Source organism: Dasypus novemcinctus, chromosome 11 (genome assembly GCF_030445035.2).
Source record: "Dasypus novemcinctus isolate mDasNov1 chromosome 11, mDasNov1.1.hap2, whole genome shotgun sequence".
Classification (NCBI taxonomy): domain Eukaryota; kingdom Metazoa; phylum Chordata; class Mammalia; order Cingulata; family Dasypodidae; genus Dasypus; species Dasypus novemcinctus.
In genome coordinates, this window is record NC_080683.1 from 56,746,493 (window position 1) to 56,767,408 (window position 20,916).

The following is a 20,916-nucleotide window of genomic DNA, read 5'->3' on the forward strand; positions in this document are numbered from 1 at the left end:
TTTTAATGGCAAAATTAAAGGACGAGGTGTCAAGGTGCAAGTGCTCAATGAATAGACAGATTCATCTTGTATATTTTTCTTCTAAGAGTTGAAACCTTGATGTTCTAGAACCACTACTCTCTTTGAGTAATGCTGGTAAACTCAGTCTTTTAGAGCATAAGCTTCTTCGTTGGTAAAACGAGAGGGTCCGAATAAACTATCTCCGTGCAGTGCTGGAATTCGCTTATTGCTCATATTTTTATTTGAAGGTTCAAGGACTGAGATAATAGTCAAGGGAGTATCTGACAAAAAACAAACAACAAAGATTAAGCTTTTTGTGCCCCAGTTTCCTTCTCAGTTAAGTAGCTTCAGTAGTTCCTCCCTATTCATCTCTACATGATGATATTACAAAAGCTAAAGTTGGGATTGATTGTTTTTCATATTGCCATAGATTATAAACACATCCAGTTACAGATTGTCTTTATTTCTAATTGTTACCTTATCAGAAAGAATTGTCAAAGAAATTGTTTTGGGTGATGCTTATGTCCTATGGCCTGGTGTTTGAATTATTTAGAAACATTTGTTTCTGCAGAAAACATTTTATTCACAGCACAAAATTCTTTAATAACATTGTTTGTATTTAAATAATATCTTTCATTGTGCATTCCATAATCCATATATAATTAACCCTGTAACAACTGAGAAGGTGTACTTTACAAAACTCACCCTTATGAATTACCTGAGTCACATTACAATTAAAGTGCTTTATCTGAGACAAAACAGTTAACAGCAGGACTGGAAGCCAAGTACATAAATTTAAATATATTGTCTGTCTATCCCTGTTTCTGGAATGTTATGTCTACAGATAGGAAAAGGGATGTGAATATAGAGAGTAGCCAAAAAAGAATGTATGGCCTTTTCCTCCAAGCCAGTATTACAAAGAAATTATAATATCCTGCCACTGCAAGTGAGATTCACATCTTCCATATTCACTTCCATTATGAAAAACATTCCAGTCTTGAATGATATAGCAGGATGAGGCCTAGCAGAGGAAGCCATTTTGTATATTCATGTGCAATTCAAAACGTACTGGGAAAACCATATTTTTCTACCTAAATGTTAGAACACCAGACTTTTCCATCCTTTTTAACTTTTTGTAAAATTAGTTTTTATGGCCAAAATATGTAGAAAATTAACCACATACCAAAAAAAAAAACCACTGCTTTAATTTTCTTGTGAAAAATTGCAGTTGAGAAGTCACTCTGCACACAACTGGATGTTAGCAGTGGGTGTGATTTACAGATTAAAGGACTAGAATCTGTAGGTTTCTGTTACACAGATGAGAATACTATCAGTCAAAATCAAATTCGTCTTGCCCAGGGTAAATTTAGTATGCAAAGAAGCCTTATAACATAGTCTAAAATAAAATTTTACTAGATAACTCTGCTATAATGTAATTAGTCGAGATTTTACGTACAAAAATTTCAGGAAATTTCTAGTAACACAGCAATTCAGATGTTTTACTTTGATGAAAAAAAATCTAATAGAAAAAACATTAGGTATGTGGTGTTTGTAATATTAAGTAAATGATCCTGTGCAGCACACAAAAAGCACATTACTGCTATGTAAAATAAATTCAGATTTTTAAATGAAAATTTCATCATACCTTGTGCTTGGTGTATTTTAGTATAAAGGAAAGAACTCTGAGTTTTGGGGTTATAAATTGAGAAATCCAGTGTTTTTATGTTAGGGAGAAGAAAATCTCCCAGAGTTGCACTCTATAAAAGTTCAGAATCAAATACAGGTTTCTAAATCCTTGAGATGGCTAGCCCCAGTGTAATGGCACCTGTATTAGTCAGCCAAAGTGGTACTGATGCAAAGTACCAGAACTCTGTTGGCTTTTATAAAAGATATTTATTTGGGGTAGAAACTTACAGTCCACAAGGCGATAAAGTGTAAGTTACTTCCCTCACTGAAGTCTTGCCAAGGGTTGGAGCAAGATGGCAAGCGATGTCTGCCAGGGTTCAGCTGTCCTCTTCCTCCTGGGGCTCTGTGGTCACTGCACTTTCCTTCTCAGCTGTAGGCTAGCATAAGGCTTGTCTCCCACCCCAAGGTTTGTTCCTTTCTGGGCTTTCTCAGATGTTCAGGGCTCTGGTATCTTCAGCTGAAGTTATCAGGCTAACACTTTGGCTCTCTCCCTGGAAGTCCAGCATCAAAACTCCAACTCTCTCCTCTGCCAGATCATTTTCTCTGTGAATTCCCGCCTCCTTGGTACTACTGACATGGCCAAATCGAAGCCTTAACCTAGTAAAAGTGAAACCTCCGAGTCTAATATGATCTAATATACCCAGAGGAATGGACCAGTTTACAAACATAATCCAATATCTATTTTTGGAGTTTATAAACAATATCAAACTGTCACACCACCCAAAGAGAAGGTTGACTTTCTGCCTACTTACTGCAGTGAGGATACAGCTTGAGTGAGGGGTAGGCCTTACACCTGGCAAAGAATCCCTGATGCGCCAAGCCACAAGCATTTGAACTGGCAAGCTGTGTCTTAAGATATTGTCTTAAGATATTGCCTCCTCCCCTCTTATGCAGATCTATTGACTTTTCTTTATTGCTGGATATCTTTACTGGTCTTTGTTCTAGTTAGGCTACAAAATGCAGATACCATAAAATGGATTGGCTTTTAACAGTGGGCAGTGCAAATTTATTCACTTAAAAGACTTAAGAGTTTCAAGTCTGGAAAAAAATGTTTGAATCAAGGCATTGTAAGGCAATGTTTTCTCCCTTAAGACTGGCTACCAGCTATCCTCAACTCCTCTGTCATATGGCAAGGCACATGGCAGCATCTGCTGGCCTTTTCCTTCTCTTCCATGTTTTGTTGCTTTCAGCTTCTTGCTTTCCTGGCTTTCTGACTCTTCATCTGAATTTCATTTTCTTATAAAGGGCTCCAGTAAGAGGATCTTAAGTTAAGATCCTACTCACCAGGGATCCGCACCCAAGGAATGGATTACCTTTAAGAACATACTTTTCTGGGGTCCATATAGCTTCGAACCATCGTAGTCTTCCTTCCCTTCTAACTCCAGTAGGTTGCCACTCTTGTGTCTTAAGTCGCTGAGAACTTGCCTAAAACTTCAAGAGAATTAGAACTGTGTTGTAATGGACAGAAAACATAAACTGAAATAGAGTGAGAAAATAAAAAGGAGGCTGTGGGAGTTTATTGGCTTAAAACTGAAAAATCTACAAGTAGAGACTTACCCATAGTTTAATCAGAGTCTTAAATAATGCCTCATGTATTTTTCAGCTCTTTGCCATTTTTAGACAAGCTGATCTCGTAACCAAATGAGCTATTCACTAATGGTCATAAAATGGCTGTTTTAGCACCAGACCTTACACCTCAGTTTCAAAGTTAGTAGAAAAATCAAAGACCACCTCCCAGCCAGTCAAGTCCACCCATACCTCAGGATTAGCTTGATTGTGACTAATTGGTTTGGCTTGCATTCCTGCCCCTTTCTAATCTAATCACCAGGCCTAGGGAAATGTGATGACTTAGCCCTGGGAACCTTACACTAACTCCTGAACCAGTGTTGAACCAACCTTAAGAAAATGAGCAAAAAGTGAGAGAGGTAATGATTCCCCAGGGGAAAACTAAGGTACTTTCATTAGGAGAAAGGTAAAGACACCGTGCTAAAAAACAGTAAATGTATATCTCACAAGGAAGCAGAGAGTACAAACAGCTCGACAATAAAATCTTAACTGCCCTCCAAATTTTTAAAGCATGCCCTTCTCCCCAAGTATCCAAAATCTTAAATCCTAACAGTAACCTCTTCCTACACTTAGATGTTTCAGCAAAAGAAGTTCATCACTCTCAACTATCCCAATGTTTTTCAGACTACAGTCTGCAATACGTTAATGGTTAGATTTAATAGGTCACAACTAGCTTTTTTTCTTCTTAACTGAACAGAGTAGAATATATTCAAATACATCTCACATAAGAATGCTAAATACAGTTTCATGAAATTTGCATCAATTTTACTTATGTGTGTGTGTGTATGTGTATGTACATTGGGTACTGATTTCAAAAAAGTTTGGAAACAATGGATTTAGACCAGTGTTATTCAAAGTATGGTACATATACCACCACTGATAATAGAGATAGTTTTAGATTGTACATGTGACAGTTTTTAATTTTAGTTAATATATTTGTTTTAATATGTAGCAGGAAAACATTTAGTAAATCAGAATGACATCCAGCATTACTGTTTTTAATTACACTAAAGTATTTAAGGAAAAAAATGAACCAATTCCAACTAAGAAACAGTACAGGTAATACCAGTTGTATGGTGGTTTGAAACTGTATGTACTCCAGAAAAGCATGCTCTTAAAATTAATCCATTCCTGTGGGTGTGGACCCATTATAAGTAGGATCTTTTGATGAGTCTACTTCAGTTAAGGTGTGACCCACCTCATTCAGGCTGGGTGCTTTTACTGGAGTCCTTTACAAATGGAATGAATATAGTGAGAGAGAGAAAGCCATGAAAGCAAGAAACTGAAAGCAACAAAACCTGGAAAACAAGGAGAGACCAGCAGATTCTGCCATGTGCCTTGCCATGTGACAGAAGAGTCTAAGATCATGAGCAGCTGTTCTTTAGGAAAAAAGCAGGTCTTGATGATGCCTTAATTTGAACTTCAAATGGTCTCAAAACTGTTAAGTGTCTAAGCTAATAAATTCCCATTGTGGGAAACAGATGTAGCTCAGTTAGTTGAGTGCCTTCTTACCACTTAGGAGGTCCTGGGTTTGATCCCTGGTACCTCCTTAAAAAAAAAAAATTCCCTTTGTAAAAGCTAACCCATTCTATGGTATCTGTTTTCAGCAGCCTAGAAAGCTAAAACAAATGGATATGCCAGAAATCCTAAAAGTGTAACTGCGCATGGCTAAAGTTACTGACAATTTATAGACTTTCATTTCTATGAATCCCTTTCTTCTGACCATTGTGTCCAAAGATATTAAAATATTCATCCTCTCCACATCTAGCAGTGGAAACAGCAAGTCACTTGTTTTGGGGACTGTGACTTGAGTGCCCCTTTCATATAGTAGGCAGAACTGATTTTTAGCAGGTATACCTCAGAAGACCTTAGCTTTATTTAAGGCCTCATGTGTTCTGATTAGTCAGGCATTCATTCTGTTATTAAGTGATAATATATATGTTTTTAGGATCATACCATTAGAATGTTTTTAAGAGATATACTCTTATTCTAGTCTTTAAACAAAAGTATATATGAAAACCTCATCCTCAAAGGGACTATGCATCATGTCCAGGGGTCTATAGAAGACCGTTTAAAAATCATGGGTCTAGATTAGTAGTTTTCAACCTTTGCACCCTTCTATAATCACCTGGAAAGCTTTAAAAAAAAAATAGTCTTGATTGGGTTCCACCCCCAGAATTGTTGATTTAACTGGTCTGGGTTTTAGCCTTAGCATCAGGATTATTTTTGCTTCCCAAATGATTCTAATTTGCAGCCAAGATTAAGAACAACTGGTCTTGACTAGCTGTAATGATTAATTTCATTGTGTCAAATTGACTAGGTTGTGGTGTCCAGTTGTTTGGTCAAGCAACCACTGGCCTGATAGTTACTAGGAGGGTATTTCCTAGATGTATTTAAATCATTCATCAGTTCATTGCAGGGCTATGGTGTGGACCATTGACCATGAGGTGCAGCTGTGCTCAGAGATGTATTCACCAAATGCAATGAATGTCTCATGATGATGGAGGAGGCTGTTGTTATGGGGGGAGGAGTGGGGGTAAGGGGGTAAGGGGGATATGGGGACCTCATATTTTTTGAATGTAACATTAAAAAAACAAAGACAAAAAAAAAAAAGAGAGAGATTGCCTACAGCAATAAGAGGAGTCTCATCAAATCAGTTGGTGATCTTAGAGGGAGAACTGTGGATTTTCAACAGTCTGAAGGAAGAATTTCTATCTGTACTTCAGCCAGCTAGCTTCTCCTGGGGAGTTTGTTACCGTAAGCATGGCTATTTCCAATAGAAAGGCCCACCCAATTCTGCACTACAAAGGAGAAACATTTCTCCAAGTGAGAAGGTGATTTATTACAAGTGCACAAGCAAAGAACTGAGGGAAACTTCCCAAAACCAATTCCCGGAGAGAATGTATGTTTGGGTTCTTGTATGCAGGGAAAGAAAAAAAAGTGAAGGCTACATGGCAGAGTTTTGCCAGATCAGCAAAGGCTCAGGACTTCTTCCAGGGTCTTGTAGTGAGAAACAGGATGTACTCCTTAATTTTGCTTTCCCTCAAGCATGTCAGCCTTATCCTTGCTATCCCGATTTCAATGATTAATCAATCACAGCTCAGAATTAGATGTCGATGTACAGAATCCTAAGCTCAGGGTTTCCCTAACTCCTTTTTCTGCTGACCACACAGGCATGTCCAGCCTTCAGTCCTTAAGGGGGAAGTCATTGATTTACTGAGCTACATGGTGCCCCCTGACACAATCTGGTCTGGTTTTACAAAAATTGTATTATTCCTATAAGTGGAACTGAGAAGGTCTAGTTAATGTCTTAAATAAAAGATGTTAACAAGCTATTGAGGAAAGATTAATGGACAGCCAGCTCAGCTACTTTTAGGAAGGGGTATTAGAGATTTTATACCTGCTTACATGGGGAAAATTCTTAAAACACAATTTCCCACTACCAAATCCCTCCTTGTGATTATACTCTTCTTATTCTTAAGAAGGAAATGGGCAAAGGTATCATTATGTAGTTACTTCCTGCTAGCTGTGGGCAAAGAAAATTCTCATATCATTTTGGAGGAAGCTCTAGACATAAACTTACAAAGACAGGATAGGCAATAATAAGCATATGACAAACAAAATAAAGGCAGTATTTTAAGAGAGCCATTCTTTTATCTCATTGGCAAGTTCATTAACTACTTAGAAAATGAGTCAAGTTTGCAAGACTTTTAACATGTTCAGGATCTCTCTGCATATGATCCAGTAGAGAGGAGATATTTTCTTATTTATGAGGTGTGTAGGTACAGCACTTACTACTATTCAATGTACAAGTTTCTCTTTGAGCTGCAGTTAATATATCTAAGCTCCAGGTTTGCAGTACCATACATGTTGTCCCTCCATGGGAGCAGCAATAATATCTATTGTGTGTTTAGGTTCTACTCACATAACTCTGGGAATTAGTGCTCTACTTGGAATATCCTTCAGCACTGTTAGTCCTGGCGGTAACAGGAAGGTAGGCTCCAGTGTTTCACAAGCTTGGTTCATAGCACCCTCCGACACCATGAAACAGACACAGTAGAGGCAATATCAAGCCATCTCCAGCAGGCAGAGCCACAGGAGTCCAAAGCAGCAACATAGTTCCATCTACTTCAAAAGCATGACCAGGAGATGTGTCAGACACCTTTATTGTTTTAGGGGTCATAGTGACTGATCTAGCCAATAACTCAAATGGAGAGACACCACGCACAGTACTGGGGAGCTGGTTTAAATGCACAAGAGAGTCTAACAACACTGAAGCCCGTCTCCTTAGTGTGTGGCTTAATGGATATGTTCACTGCTGTATGGTACTATTCATGGCCGAAGCCAAGATCAGGCCTTGTATGATATCGTCTTTTTTTTTAAAGATTTATTTTTTATTTACTTCTCCCCTCCCCTCCCCCCAGTTATCTGCTCTCTGTGTCCATTTGCTGTGTGCTCTTCTGTGACCATTTCTATCCTTATCAGCGGCACCGGGAATCTGTGTTTCTTTTTGTTGCGTCATCTTGTTGTGTCAGCTCTCCGTGTGAGCGGCACCATTCTTGGGCAGGCTGCACTTTCTTTCGCGCTGGGCGGCTCTCCTTACGGGGCGCACTCCTTGCGCATGGGGCTGCCCTACACTGGGGGCACCCCTGTGTGGTAAGATACTCCTTGCGCGCATCAGCACTGCACATGGGCCAGCTCCACATGGGTTAAGGAGGCCCGGGGTTTGAACCGCGGACCTCCCATGTGGTAGGCAGATGCCCTATCCATTGGGCCAAGTCTGCTTCCCCTGTATGATATCTTGTATGATATGAACTATCATCTTGTATGATGTGAACTAGGTCAGAATATTTAATAGGGATGCCTAGTTCCTTGGCCAGGCACGACCCCATGATAGCTCCTCTATGGCTACTTCATTACTTTTAGAGCTGGCTAACTTTAACTCTGAGTGAGTTCTAGGTGTCATACAGGTACTTAAAAAAAAACAAAAACCTAGGGAGCTATTAAGGTATACATAAAGAGGAAAGCATCTCAGGATTTAGAAATAACAATTAGACATCAGAGCTCAGGAATAAATGTGACTGCTGCAAGAACTTAACAATCTAGGGCCTAATTTCTTTAAATAACGCTGTTTCTGAGATTTTAACTACAACCTAGAAGTTTTATTTAACTTTAATTTTTTTACCAAGATTATGTTAATCAACAAGCAAAACATTAAAAAAACTTTTGCTTTGCTTTTCCTTTAAAGTCCCTTTTTGTTTATGATGGAATGACTGCATGCTCTTTTAGAGAAGCATCAGAACAAAACAGTAACTGATAAGTGATTTTGTTTGTTTTATAGCATTACATTTTTCTAAGAATAACTGAAACTGTAGCCAACAATATCACCATGCAGATCAGTATTAAAATAGAATAGACAGAACTTTAAAAGTATTGAAGAATTTTTTTATACAATTCCCCAAATATATAAGTAAACTACACATTTAATTTCTTCATGTTTTCTCTTTTTAGAAACATACTATTTGCCTCAAAGAGACTTCAGCAGTACTGGAAGAAAACTAATTTTTTTTTACTTTAAAAGAGAGGGAAAGTCTAATTTTAGTTTTGCATCAATACACCATTCAGTTAACAAATCTTAGTTAACAAAAGTCACAGTAAATTGAGAGAACTGAAGATTCCAGCAGTCAGAAGGAAAAATTTCTATCCATACTTCAGGCAGCCAGCTTCTCCTGGGGAATTCAAAGTCACCTTTGTCAAGTTTCCAACTTTGGTCTGCCCTATGGAATTCGGATTTATCAATTCCCACAGTCACATGAGAAAGTTTCTATAATAAATCTCCCATTAAAAATACATTTTAAAAATATATAAAAGCATTATATTCTATATATTATTATATAGAGTAATTTGTATAAATATAGATAAACATGCTTATCTCCTACTGGTTCTGTTTCTTGGGAGAAAGCAGAATAAAATGCTGGTGAACCTTAAACTTTTGCTTAGAACAGAATCACTTGGAGGGCCTGTTAAAACCCAGATTGCTGGGACCCACCCCCAGAGTTTCTGATCGTATAGGTCTTGGGTGAGGCCTGGGGACTGGCATTTCTGAGAAGTCCCCAGATAATGTTGATGCTGTGGTCAGTGGCCACATTTTAAGAACCTCTGGTCTAGATCAACACTATCCAGTAGAAAGATAATGTGAGCCACATAAGTAATTTAAAACCTCCTAGTGGCCGCATTTTTTAAAAAGTAAAAGAATTAGGTGAAATTTATTTTAATAATATATATTATCATAATATATAAGTACATAATATATATCATATCATATATTAATATATACCATTTCAACATGTAGCCAATATGAACATTAATGAGATATTTTCTTTTCTGTGCAGTCTTTGAAATCATGTATTTTATATTTACAGCACAGCTCAATTTCGATGCCAAATTTTTATCAGAAGTAATTGATCTGTATTTGAATTTTGTAAAATTTACATTGAAAAAGTAGATTCACATACCCAAATTGTTGCAACCATAATTAAAAGTTTTCCAGTAACTAAATCAAGTAACTAATAAGATTTTAAATTGAAGTTAAAATAAAATAAAATAAAAAATTCAGTGCCTCAGGTGCACTGGCCACTTTTCAAGTGCTTAATAGCCACACATGGTCAGTAACTACAGTATTAGAGAGCACAAGTCTAATCTAATGCATGGGTCCCTAATTAAATTTTTAAGTGATTTAAGGAGGTTAAATATGCATACCTTTATTTTTGCATTATTTAGGTAGGGGTTATTACATTACTTTCAGCATAACTAAAATTACAGTACCTTATTAGGCTTTCATTTAAGATTGATTGTATTAACAATACCCTAATTTTTTCCTTCTTCTCAGATGGTCAACCTAATTATTTTACTCTTCAAAAGTTCACAAAGTCCCGACTGATAAAATGACATATAGAATAAAACTAAAACAAGAATAGTGTACTTTACGCAAACCTTTTGAATTAAAATGTCCAAATAAGTGTTGCATTTCAGAACAGTCAGACTGCTTAAGAAATTTTGCACATACTCCCAACTTTGCTACCATTGTTTGAAACTTTTTTTTCCAATTTATCTTTTGGAATTATTTTTACAAACTCTGAGTAAGCTCTAAAGCACCATTAATATGAAATCTAGAATCAGAATGACTAGGTTTGAATCTTATGCTACCTCTAGCCTTGTGGCTCTGGGAAACTTGTCTTCACTAGACCTCAGTTTCCTCATCTGAAAAATAGGGATAGTAATAGTATCTGCCTTTTGGAGTTGTTATGAGGATTAAGTGAGGATACATTTATTGATTCCTACTATTGTCTAGGCCCTGAGTAAGGCACTGAAGAACAGTAGTAAACAATGCAATATCCCTGCACTCAGGAAAGTTACATTCTAGTGAAAAAGACAATAAACAAGTTAAACTATATCATATCATATCATACTATACAATATATGTAAAGCACTTAGAACAGTGCTTTTCACATAGTAAGCATGCAACATTAGTTAGTTAGCTCAAATATCATCTTTATGAAGCCATTCCCCATTCCCTGGCATAGTTACTTATCCCTTAATCTATTCAAAATATTTATTGATCACTTACAGTTTGCCAAGCCTTAGACTAGATACTGGTATAAAGACATAGGCTGGGAGAGGATGTGGCTCAAGTGGCTGAGCACCCACCTTCCACATGGGAGGCCTTGGGTTTGATCCCCTGTGCCTCCTAAAAAAACAAAAAAACAACAAGCAAACAAATGAAAAACCCAACTCAGGGACACCAACGTGACTCAGTGGTTGAGCACCAGCTTCCCACATACAAGGTCCGGGGTTCAATCCCTAGAAAATATAAAAGACATAGGCTTATAGAGTGGAGACAGCCAATCAACAAGTAAAGTAGTAGGTAATTACTAAATCTGAAGTGCTGTGAAAGAAGTTAGTGTGTACTTCAGTAATCAGTAACATGACGGATAGTTTCAAATTATTTACAGTGATTTTAAAAATTTTAATTATACTTTTTCATAAAACCTGGGATGTTCTGTATTTAAGTGCTTGAAAATCTCTCTGAATGTTACAGGTATTTTTTCAGGTCTAACTACAAGATAGCTTTGATAGCTTTGAGAATGCTTCACTTACAGATGTAGAGCAGATTTGTTCCCACTAGTGATATTCCCAAAAATATTTGAAGAGAAAAGCACTGTTTAGACAAGTAATAGCTCATGTATTTGTCAGAGAGGCAGAATACAGAGCTTGGTGCCAGACTTCCTGGGTTCCTCTGCCACTTTTGCCAATCTCTGACTTGCCTACCTTTGGCACGTTCCTTACCTCCCTGTGTCTTCCTCAGATGATTTGTCCTCATCAACGGTAGGCCCTAGAAGAATACCTGTCAAATGAAAACAAGTGAAAAAAATTAAGTCGGCACACTGTTCTGTATACTGAGTCTGAATTTTTGGAAAGAAAACTATCCATCACTAGAAAAAACTGAAGTGTTCTAAGAATAAAAATCTTACTTAGAATTTCAACAGTTAGAAGTTTGGCATTGAAAAGTGGAGTTAAGTGACTTGACAAGTGTTGTGTTAATCCTGGAGGATTAACTAATATTGCTACTTCTATTTATATGTTTTATTCTCTTATGGCAAAGTATTTCTGAAATTGCTTATTTTTGTTTGAATTTCATATTTTTAAATTTAGGTGTGTTTTATATTTAGGTGCTTGGAAACACAAATGAATACAGTGAAGTTTATTTTTATTTTATATTTCCAAGATAATCACCACAGTATCGCTTCCATAATAACTCATGTACTTATCTAGGTCAAAGGCCAGCTATCTGTATTTATTGGGTGCTAAAGCTCACCACTCCTGCTGTACCTGTATCAGTCCAGATTTTATCTCTAACTCGAGAGCAATAGAGCTGTTCATATTCTTCAAGAATCAAGGAAATTATGTCACTTGGAAGTTTGGAAAAGTTTGTAGGGTATTCCAGTTTCCTGCTGATATGTTACATTACCCCAAAATTGACTGGCTCAAAGCAATAACAGTCACTTCACTACCTTTCATGGGTTTTGTAGGTTTTGAACATGGAAAGGTCTTTGCTGATTCGTTCTGACTCAACATCTCTCCTGTGATTGCAGTTAAATGGTGGCTGAAGCTGGGAAAAGGGGTAGCTGTAAGGAACTGAAACTAGCCTCCGCTGAGAGACTACGTGCAGAGACTGAGATTTCCTGTGACCTCTCAGTGTGAGCTAGCTTGAGCTCCTGACAGCATGACAGCCTCAGACAAACTGCTTACCTGGAGCCTGAAGGCTTCAGAATGAGTGTTCTAGGGAACAGTGTAGATAGTGCAACTCCTTAATGACCTAGCCTTGGAAGGTGCATATTGCCACTTTTTGCACTCTCTCCTGTTCAGTCATAAAAGCCACTCAATAGGAGTGCCAAATTCATATCGTAAAAAGAGCAGGTGTGATGAAAGATATGTTGCAGTCATCTTTGGAAAATACAGACTGCCAAATAGGGGTATGGGAAGGTCTATTTAACTGCTCGTACCTGGTACTTTTTAAAAATTATCAGTAATTCATCTGAAATATGCAATGGTAGGTATATTTGCCATAGACAAGTTATTACACAAATATAAAATGTACGTAAGTAAACAAGTTGAGAAAAACATAACCTAAAAAGTAATTTACTAGGTATATCATAATTCAGTTTGGGTACAGGCCCCAAACCTTACTGTATCTTCAGCGCATCAAATTTTTGATTTGCTAATGATGATTCTGAGCACAAAGAGATTTTTAAGTGTCTTCTAATTTGTTTTCAATATGGTTTAATGAGGTATATTTTTTCTAATACGTTGAAAAATGGTAATTCATAGAAAATATGCTAGCTCTCAGCCAGAATATTAAACTAGTCATAACAGCCCATTCCACAATATCTTAACTATCTTAAATAATTAGTAGATTACTAAATCAGGATAGTTTTATTACCAGATTTTGTCTAGGTGCTTGGCTATGCTGTAGAAATGAATTTCAAGAGCACATCAGCTGAGAAAGGCCAGTAATTTTTTAAGGTAGGGAGGGAAGAGAAATGGGAGAAAATAACAGATCATGGGTCCCAGGTAGAGAGGAAGGGGGTGAAAAGGGATAAAGAGGTCTGACTTACAGACTACGGTTCCCCATTATAAGTTATAAATCCCCCGGTTTACTTGCATGGCCACATGGCAGAGGAAAAATGGCTAGAGTGGCGCACAGAGGGCAGGAATGGGTCCAGAGGCAAGAGAGCGGAGCAAGAGAGTGCTCAGGCCTCACGGTCTGCTTTATAAACTATTAATTATTTCACCCCTTTGCTAATGGGGGCAAGGGTTCCAGCTGTTTGCTGTTTTGATTGATTACCCCACCCATCAACCGCCCAGTGAGGACCCAATGATAAAGTCCTGGGAACATCCGGGGCTTGTCTTTGCTTCAGAAGAAGCAGAATCTTGGGGGTGGGGGTTTTCCAGCAGCCATCTTGGGAATTACTGATGTTTGTGTGGACTCTCTGCCAGGTTCCAGATCCGTCTATTAATTCCCTATCTTACTTGCCTGCTTCAGTTTCATAGAATGGTAACAAGAGCAGTGAAAGAATTATATATTAGAACTAAAAAGCATTGGGCCTATTGGAATGATGTAGTGATTTAGATGTAGTAAGAATATCATATTAAAAGTAATACTGGTTTGCCCCAATCATTATGGTGGAATGAGACACTTCAGGGCACTTTGAACAACCAGCAAGAACTGGAGGAAACAGACTCCAGAAAATGAATGACTGCAGTAAAAGACTGAGTGCCACATCAAGAAAGAGGCTACTTAAAAGCAGTAGGATCTTTTGGCACCCTGGCTGGTCCCTATACACCCCTCACTGGATCAGCAAAGAACTGGCTTTTAGTGCAAGGACCCCTATTCCCAGTTCTAGAGGGAAGAGAGTAACCCTTTGCACTTACTGGAAAATGTATGTCTTCCCAGTCTGTCTGGTGGTGGCCTGAGGGACTCACCATCCCAGAATTTGCCCTGCATGTAGAAAGCAGCTCACAGAATCTGAACTCTTTAGAAGAGCAGTCAAGTCATGCTGTTCTTACATGTGAGGTGCAAGGGATTGCTGGCTATAGAGAATATAGGGAAGTGCCTGACCTTGAAGATACTGTTTCTTACAGAAGAAGAGACATTTGTATCAATGTAAATGGATAAATTCCTTGGGCACAAAATGACAGGTTCAACAAAAGATTAGAAAACATGGAAAGGAACTGGAACTGCTAGCCCAAAGAAGAATATTAAAGCATTAGAAACCATCAATGAGAAAGATCAGACCTAAGACATACCAGAAAAAAACTTTAAAAAATGGTCCTAATTATGCTCTAAAAGCTAAAGGAAAACTTGGACAAAACTAAAGGAAACCAGGAAAATGAAACATGAACACAATAGAAGGTCCGTGGTTCAAACCCCGGGCCTCTTTGACCTGTGTGGAGCTGGCCCATGTGCAGTGCTGATGCACGTAAGGAGTGCCGTGCCACGCAGGGGTGTCCCCCACATAGGGGAGTCCCACGCGCAAGGAGTGCGCCCCATAAGGAGAGCCGCCCAGCATGAAAGAAAGTTCAGCCTGCCCAAGAATGGCACCGCACACACAGAGAGCTGACACAACAAAATGATGCAACAAAAAGTAACACAGATTCCCGGGCCACTGACTACAACAGAAGTGGACAAAAGAAGAACACACAGCAAAATGGACACAGAGAACAGACAACTGGGGTTGGGGGGGGGGGAGAGAAATAAAATAAATAAATCTTAAAAAAAAAAAAGAGAGAGAATATCAATAGAGTGATAAAAATCATGAGAAAGAACCAAACAGAACTAAAGACCACAGTAACAAATTTAAAATTTTGACAGGGGTTCAATCAGATTGGAGTTGACAAAAGAAAGAATCGGTGAACTTGAAGTTAAGATAATTGAAATAATCCAGTCTGAGGAACAGAAGGAAGAAAGAATGAAGAAAAGTGAACCGAGACCGAGGAACCTGTGAGACACCATTATGCACACCAAAATATGAACTGTGGGAGTACCAGAAGGAGAAGAAAGAAATTCAAGCAGAATATCCAAACAAAGAATGACTGACAGTTTCCCAGATTTAACAAAGGACATGAATCCAAGACACAGAACAAATTACAGACAAGATAAACCCAAATAGACCCACAGTATCGTATATTATAATCATAGTCTCAAATGCCAAAGATAGAATTCTGAAAGCCACAAGAGAGCAATACGTAATGTACAAGAGATCCTGAATAAGATTAAGTGCTAATTTTTTCTCAGAAACCATGGTGGCAAGAGAGTAGTGGGATGACATTTAAAACACTGAAAGCAAAAAGTATTCATGCCATTCAAGAATTCTATCTCTAGTAAAACTGTCTTTTGAAAATGAGGGAGAATGTTATAGAAATAGCTGATACAACTCAACAATTATAGACAAGCAAACAATTTAAAAATGGGCAAAAGACTTGACAAGACATTTTTCCAGTGAGGAAGTACAAATGGCCAAAAACATGAAAAAAAATGTTCAACATCATTAGCTATTAGGGAAATGCAAAATTACAATGAGATACCATTTCACACCTTAGAGAATGTCCATTATTTAAAAAAAGAAAGAAAGAAAGAAAGGAGACAAGAGGGAGAAGGAGAGGGGGAGGAAACAAGTGCTGGAGAAGATGTGGAGAAATAGGAATTCTCTTTCATTGTAGGTGGGACTATAGAATGGTACAGCCTTTGTGAAAATAGTTTGGCCATACCTCAAGAATTTGAATATAGACTGCCCTGTGATCCAGCAATCCCATTATTAGGAATATATTCATAAGAACTGAAAGCAATGATGTGAACTGTCATTTGTACATGCATATTCATAGCACCATTATTCACAATTGCTGAAATATGAAACCAGCCCAAGTGTCCATCAACTGATGAATGGATAAACAAAATGTGGTATATACGTGCAATGGAATACTATTCAGCTGTAAGAAGAAATGAAGTCGGGATGTGTATAACAATATGGATGAACCTAGAGGATATTATATTGAGTGAAAAAAGCAAGAAACAAAAGGAAAAATACTGTATGGTCTCACCAATATGAACTAAATACAGTGCGTTAACTCAGAGGTAAACTCTATAGGGTATAGGTTTCTAGGAGATAGAATGTGGGTTAAGAATAGGAACTGATGTTTAATGTATGTCAAATTTTTAATAAGGTTTATTGTAAAAGTATGGAAATGAATAGGGTTAATGGTAACACATTTTAGTGAATATAATTAAGACCGGTGATTTATAAATGTGATTGTGAATGTCAATTATAAGGAAGCTAGGAAATAATCTAGGGACTATATTACAGTGATTTCACTGGTGGATGAAGATTTTGGTTAATAGTATAAATATAAGAATGTTCTTTTTTTCAAAGTGTTAAGAATATGGTGATACATGAGAAAATTACAACTAATATAATTTATGGGTGTTAGTAAATGGTAATATTGTAATATTTTTGCAGCAATGGCAAAGAAGATATATCAGAGACAACCAGTATGATGGCGGCAGAGTAAGGAGCTCCTATACTGCTATAGGGCAGTTAGTAATCACCCACAGCTATTTAAAGCACCTGTTTGGGAGCTCCAGAACACCGGAAGAACATCTTGCAACGTCTTTGAAAAAATAGAAGGAGGAGACTGCCCATCTACAGTGAACTTGTGTAAGTAGAGCATTCCACACCACAGAGGCCAGTACCCATCCTCTACTGGTAGTACAAGGTGCTTTGGGAGCTATTCCATGGCTGGAATTGGAAGGTCCACTTCCCAAAAACAGGGAAGGAAGAGACAGTTGAGCAATAGCTTCAGCTACTGATTACTAAATTCGGTGAACTGAAGTATAATCCTAAGAACAGCTAATGTTTAAACCGGTCCAATTCAGAAAAAGGCCAGTATCCACCATTTTAACTCTGTCCCCAGCATGAGGGGAAGTGGGTCTGACTGAAAATTATAGTGCTGGTAGGGACAGGCTTCTTTCCATCCAGATCAGATTACAGCTCCAGCCTAAGCCCCAGCCTCTACTTCAGCAGGGATGAAGCTGGTGGGCTCTGCACCAGCCTCTCTGGGAAAAATAGGCCATGCCATGAAGGCTAGTGATATCCTACTCTGACAGCTCAAGCCAACTCAGGACCTATTCTAACACTGAAGTTGGAAGCTCCATTTCCCAAAAATGGAAGGAAGAGACGTTTGGCCACCAACTTTACCTACTGATAAGTAAATTCAACTGTCTAAAGTATAACCTGAAGAACAGGTAAAGTTTGAAACTGTCTGAGTCAGAAAGAGACTGGTAGCCATCATTTTTACTCCATCCCCAGCATGAGAAGAAGCCAGGCTGACTGAAAATCACAGTGACGTTAGGGGCCGGCTTCTTTCACCCAGATCAGACTGCATTCCTAGCCTAGGATTCAGCCCCACCTCTGACAGGGAGGAAACCAGCAGGACCTGTACTAGCCTCTCCAGGTAACCGCAGGTAAATTTGACTGGCACAGACTGAATAGTCTGAAGTCTACTGGGGCAACTGCAGTTATTTTGGACCTGTGCAACATAGATTACAGCCTATACCTGCAGCTCCATCCCCACCCCAGGCAGGAGAGAAAGGTCTGTGAAGCTTCATCAGTCTCTGGGCAACTACGGTCTAGTCTCACACAACTTGGATTATTACACACAGCTGTGGCTTTGTCCCTACCCCTGGCAAAGGAGAAAGTTGGGAGAAGCTTCGTCGGTCCCTGGGGCAATGCGGGCAGCTTGAGCTTCCACAGTTTACACCACCAACTACATCCTCAGCTCCTACTACACAACCAGCCAGGGAGAAAGGGCAAGAAAGCCCTAAACTAAAGGGAGAAAGTGCATGCAGAACAAATATATCTAGTAAGCCAGATGCCAAGACATCAACAAAAAATTATAATCCATACAGAGAAACAAGAAAATATGGCCCAGTTAAAGGAAAAAGATAAGACTCAAGATGACATTAAGAGTTGAGACAACTAATTATAGATGTTCAAACAAATCTCTTTAATAAATTCAATCAGATGGCTAAGGAGATTAAGGATATTAAGACATTGGATGAGCACAAAGAAGGACTTGAAAGCATACATAGAAAAATAGATGTTACGGGAATGAAAGGCACAATAAATGAAATAAAAAATACACTGGAATCATATAACAGCAGATTTGAGGAGGCAGAAGAAAGTATTGATGAGATTGAAGAAATGGCCTCTGATGGCAAACACACAAAAGAACAGACGAAGAAAAGAATGGAAAAATTGAACAGGGTCTCAAGGAACTAAACGACAGCAAGAAATGTGCAAACATACATACCATGGGTGTCCCAGAAGTAGAAGAGAAGGGAAAAGGGGCAGAAGGAATATTTGAATAAATAATGGTAGAAAATTTCCCAACCCTGTTGAAGGACATAGATAACCATGTCCCAAGAAGCACAGTGTACTCCCATCCAAATAAATCCAAATAGACCAACCCTGAAACACATGCTAATCAGAATGTCAAATGTCAAAGATAGAGAATTCTGAGAGCAGCAAGAGAAAACCAATGCAGAACATATAAGGGCTACCCAATAGAATTAAGTACTGATTTCTCATCAGAAACCATGGAGACAAGAAAATAGTGATATGATGTATTTAAGATACTGCAAGAGAAAAACTTCCAGCCAAGAATCTTATATCTGGCAAGACTGTCTTTCAAAAATGAGGGTGAGTTTAGATATTCACAGATAAACAGAAACTGACAGAGTTTGTAACCAAGAGACTGGCTTTGCAGGAAATACTAAAGGACATGATACAGTCTGAGAAGAAAAGACAGGAGAGAGAGGCTTGGAAGAGAATCTCGAAACGAAGATTATAGCAGTAAAAGTAACAAAAAGTGTCAAAAGAGTGGTGAAAAAAATATGACAGGTAAAACCCAAAGGTCAAAATGGGTGAAATAACAACTTCCTTTGCAGTAATAAAATTGAACATTGAGGAATTAAACTCCCCAATCAAAAGACACAGACTGGCAGAATAGATAAGAAAATATGAGACACCTATATGCTGTCTGCAAGAGACCCACCTTAGACCCAAGGATACCAAGAGATTGAAAGTGAAAGTCTGGAAAAATATATTCCATGCATGCAATAACAAACAAACAAGCCAGAGTAGCTGTATTTATATCAGATGAAATAGACTTTAAGATTTATTTTATTTTATTTATTTCTCTCCCCTTCCCCACCCCACCCCATTGTCTGCTCTCTGTGTCCATTCACTCTCTGTTCTTCTGCATCCGTTTGCATTATCAGGCAGCACCAGGAAACTGCGTCTCTTTTTGTTGTGTCATCTTGCTGTGTCAGCTTTCCATGTGTGCAGCACCACTCCTGGGCAGGCTCTGCTTTTTTTCACATGGGGCGGCTCTCCTTGCGGGGCATACTCCTTGTGCATGTAAAGGGGTGCCCTTGTGCATGTAAAGGGGTGCCCCTACATGACACAGCACTCCTTGAGTGTGGCACCACTGTGCATGGGCCAGCTTACCACACAGGTTAGGAGGCCCTGGGTATTGAACCCTGGACACTTTACATGGTAGGCAGATGTTCTATCAGTTGAGCCACGTCTGCTTCTCAGATGAAATAGACTTTAAAAGACACTACTAATGCGCAATCTGAGGAGGAAGGCAGGAAGGAAAATTCCATTTACAATAGTAACTAAAAGAATCAAATATTTAGGAATGAACTTAACCAACGATATAAAGCACTTTTATTTCAGAAAACTAAAATGTATTTTTAAAAGAAGCCAAAATAGTCCTAAATAATTGGAAAAACATTCCCTATCATGGATTGGAAGTCTAAATATCACTAAGATGTCAATTCTACTCAGACTGATATACAGATTCAATGCAATCCTGATAAAAATTCCACCAACATTTTTTAAATAAATGGAAAACATGATTATCAAATTTATTTGGAAGGGTAAGGGGTCCTGAATAGCCAGAACATCTTAAAAAGGAAAAGCAAAATTGAAGGCCTCTCATTTCCAGACTTTATATCATATTACCTAGCTAGAGTGGTAAAAACAGCATGATACTGGCATAACGATAGACACATAGAATAATGGAAACTGATGGTTCAAAAACAGACCCTCACATCTATTGTCAAGTGATTTTTGACAAGCCTGTCAAACCACCCAGCTCAGGCAGAACAGTCCATTCAACAAATGGTGCTGGCAGAACTGGATATCCATAGCCAAAAGAAAGAAAGAGGACACCTATCTCACATCATATACAAAAATTAACTCAAAATGTATCAAAAACCTAAATATAAAACAAGAACCATAGAACTTCTAGAAGAAAATGTAGGAAAACATCTTCAAGACTTGGTGGTAGGTGGTGGATTCTTAAAGGAGATAAGAGGACGACTGAGATGGACTACTGATATTTAATGTATGTAGGGTTTTAATTAACTTTACTGCAAAAGTATGGAAATGTATAGAGTTGATAGTAACTCATAGTAACAGCTGGTTTATAAATGGGAATGTGGCTGGAAAGGGTTGTCTAGGGATGTAAATGTCAATTGAA

The 20,916-nt window shown here is 38.2% G+C and overlaps 1 protein-coding gene across 1 annotated transcript in view; it reads left to right on the forward strand.

Moving 5' to 3' along the window:
- PRSS35 (serine protease 35) overlaps positions 1 to 20,916 on the forward strand; it is a 101,968-nt gene that overhangs the window by 1,110 nt on the left and 79,942 nt on the right. The gene's annotated exons all lie outside the window — the stretch shown is intronic.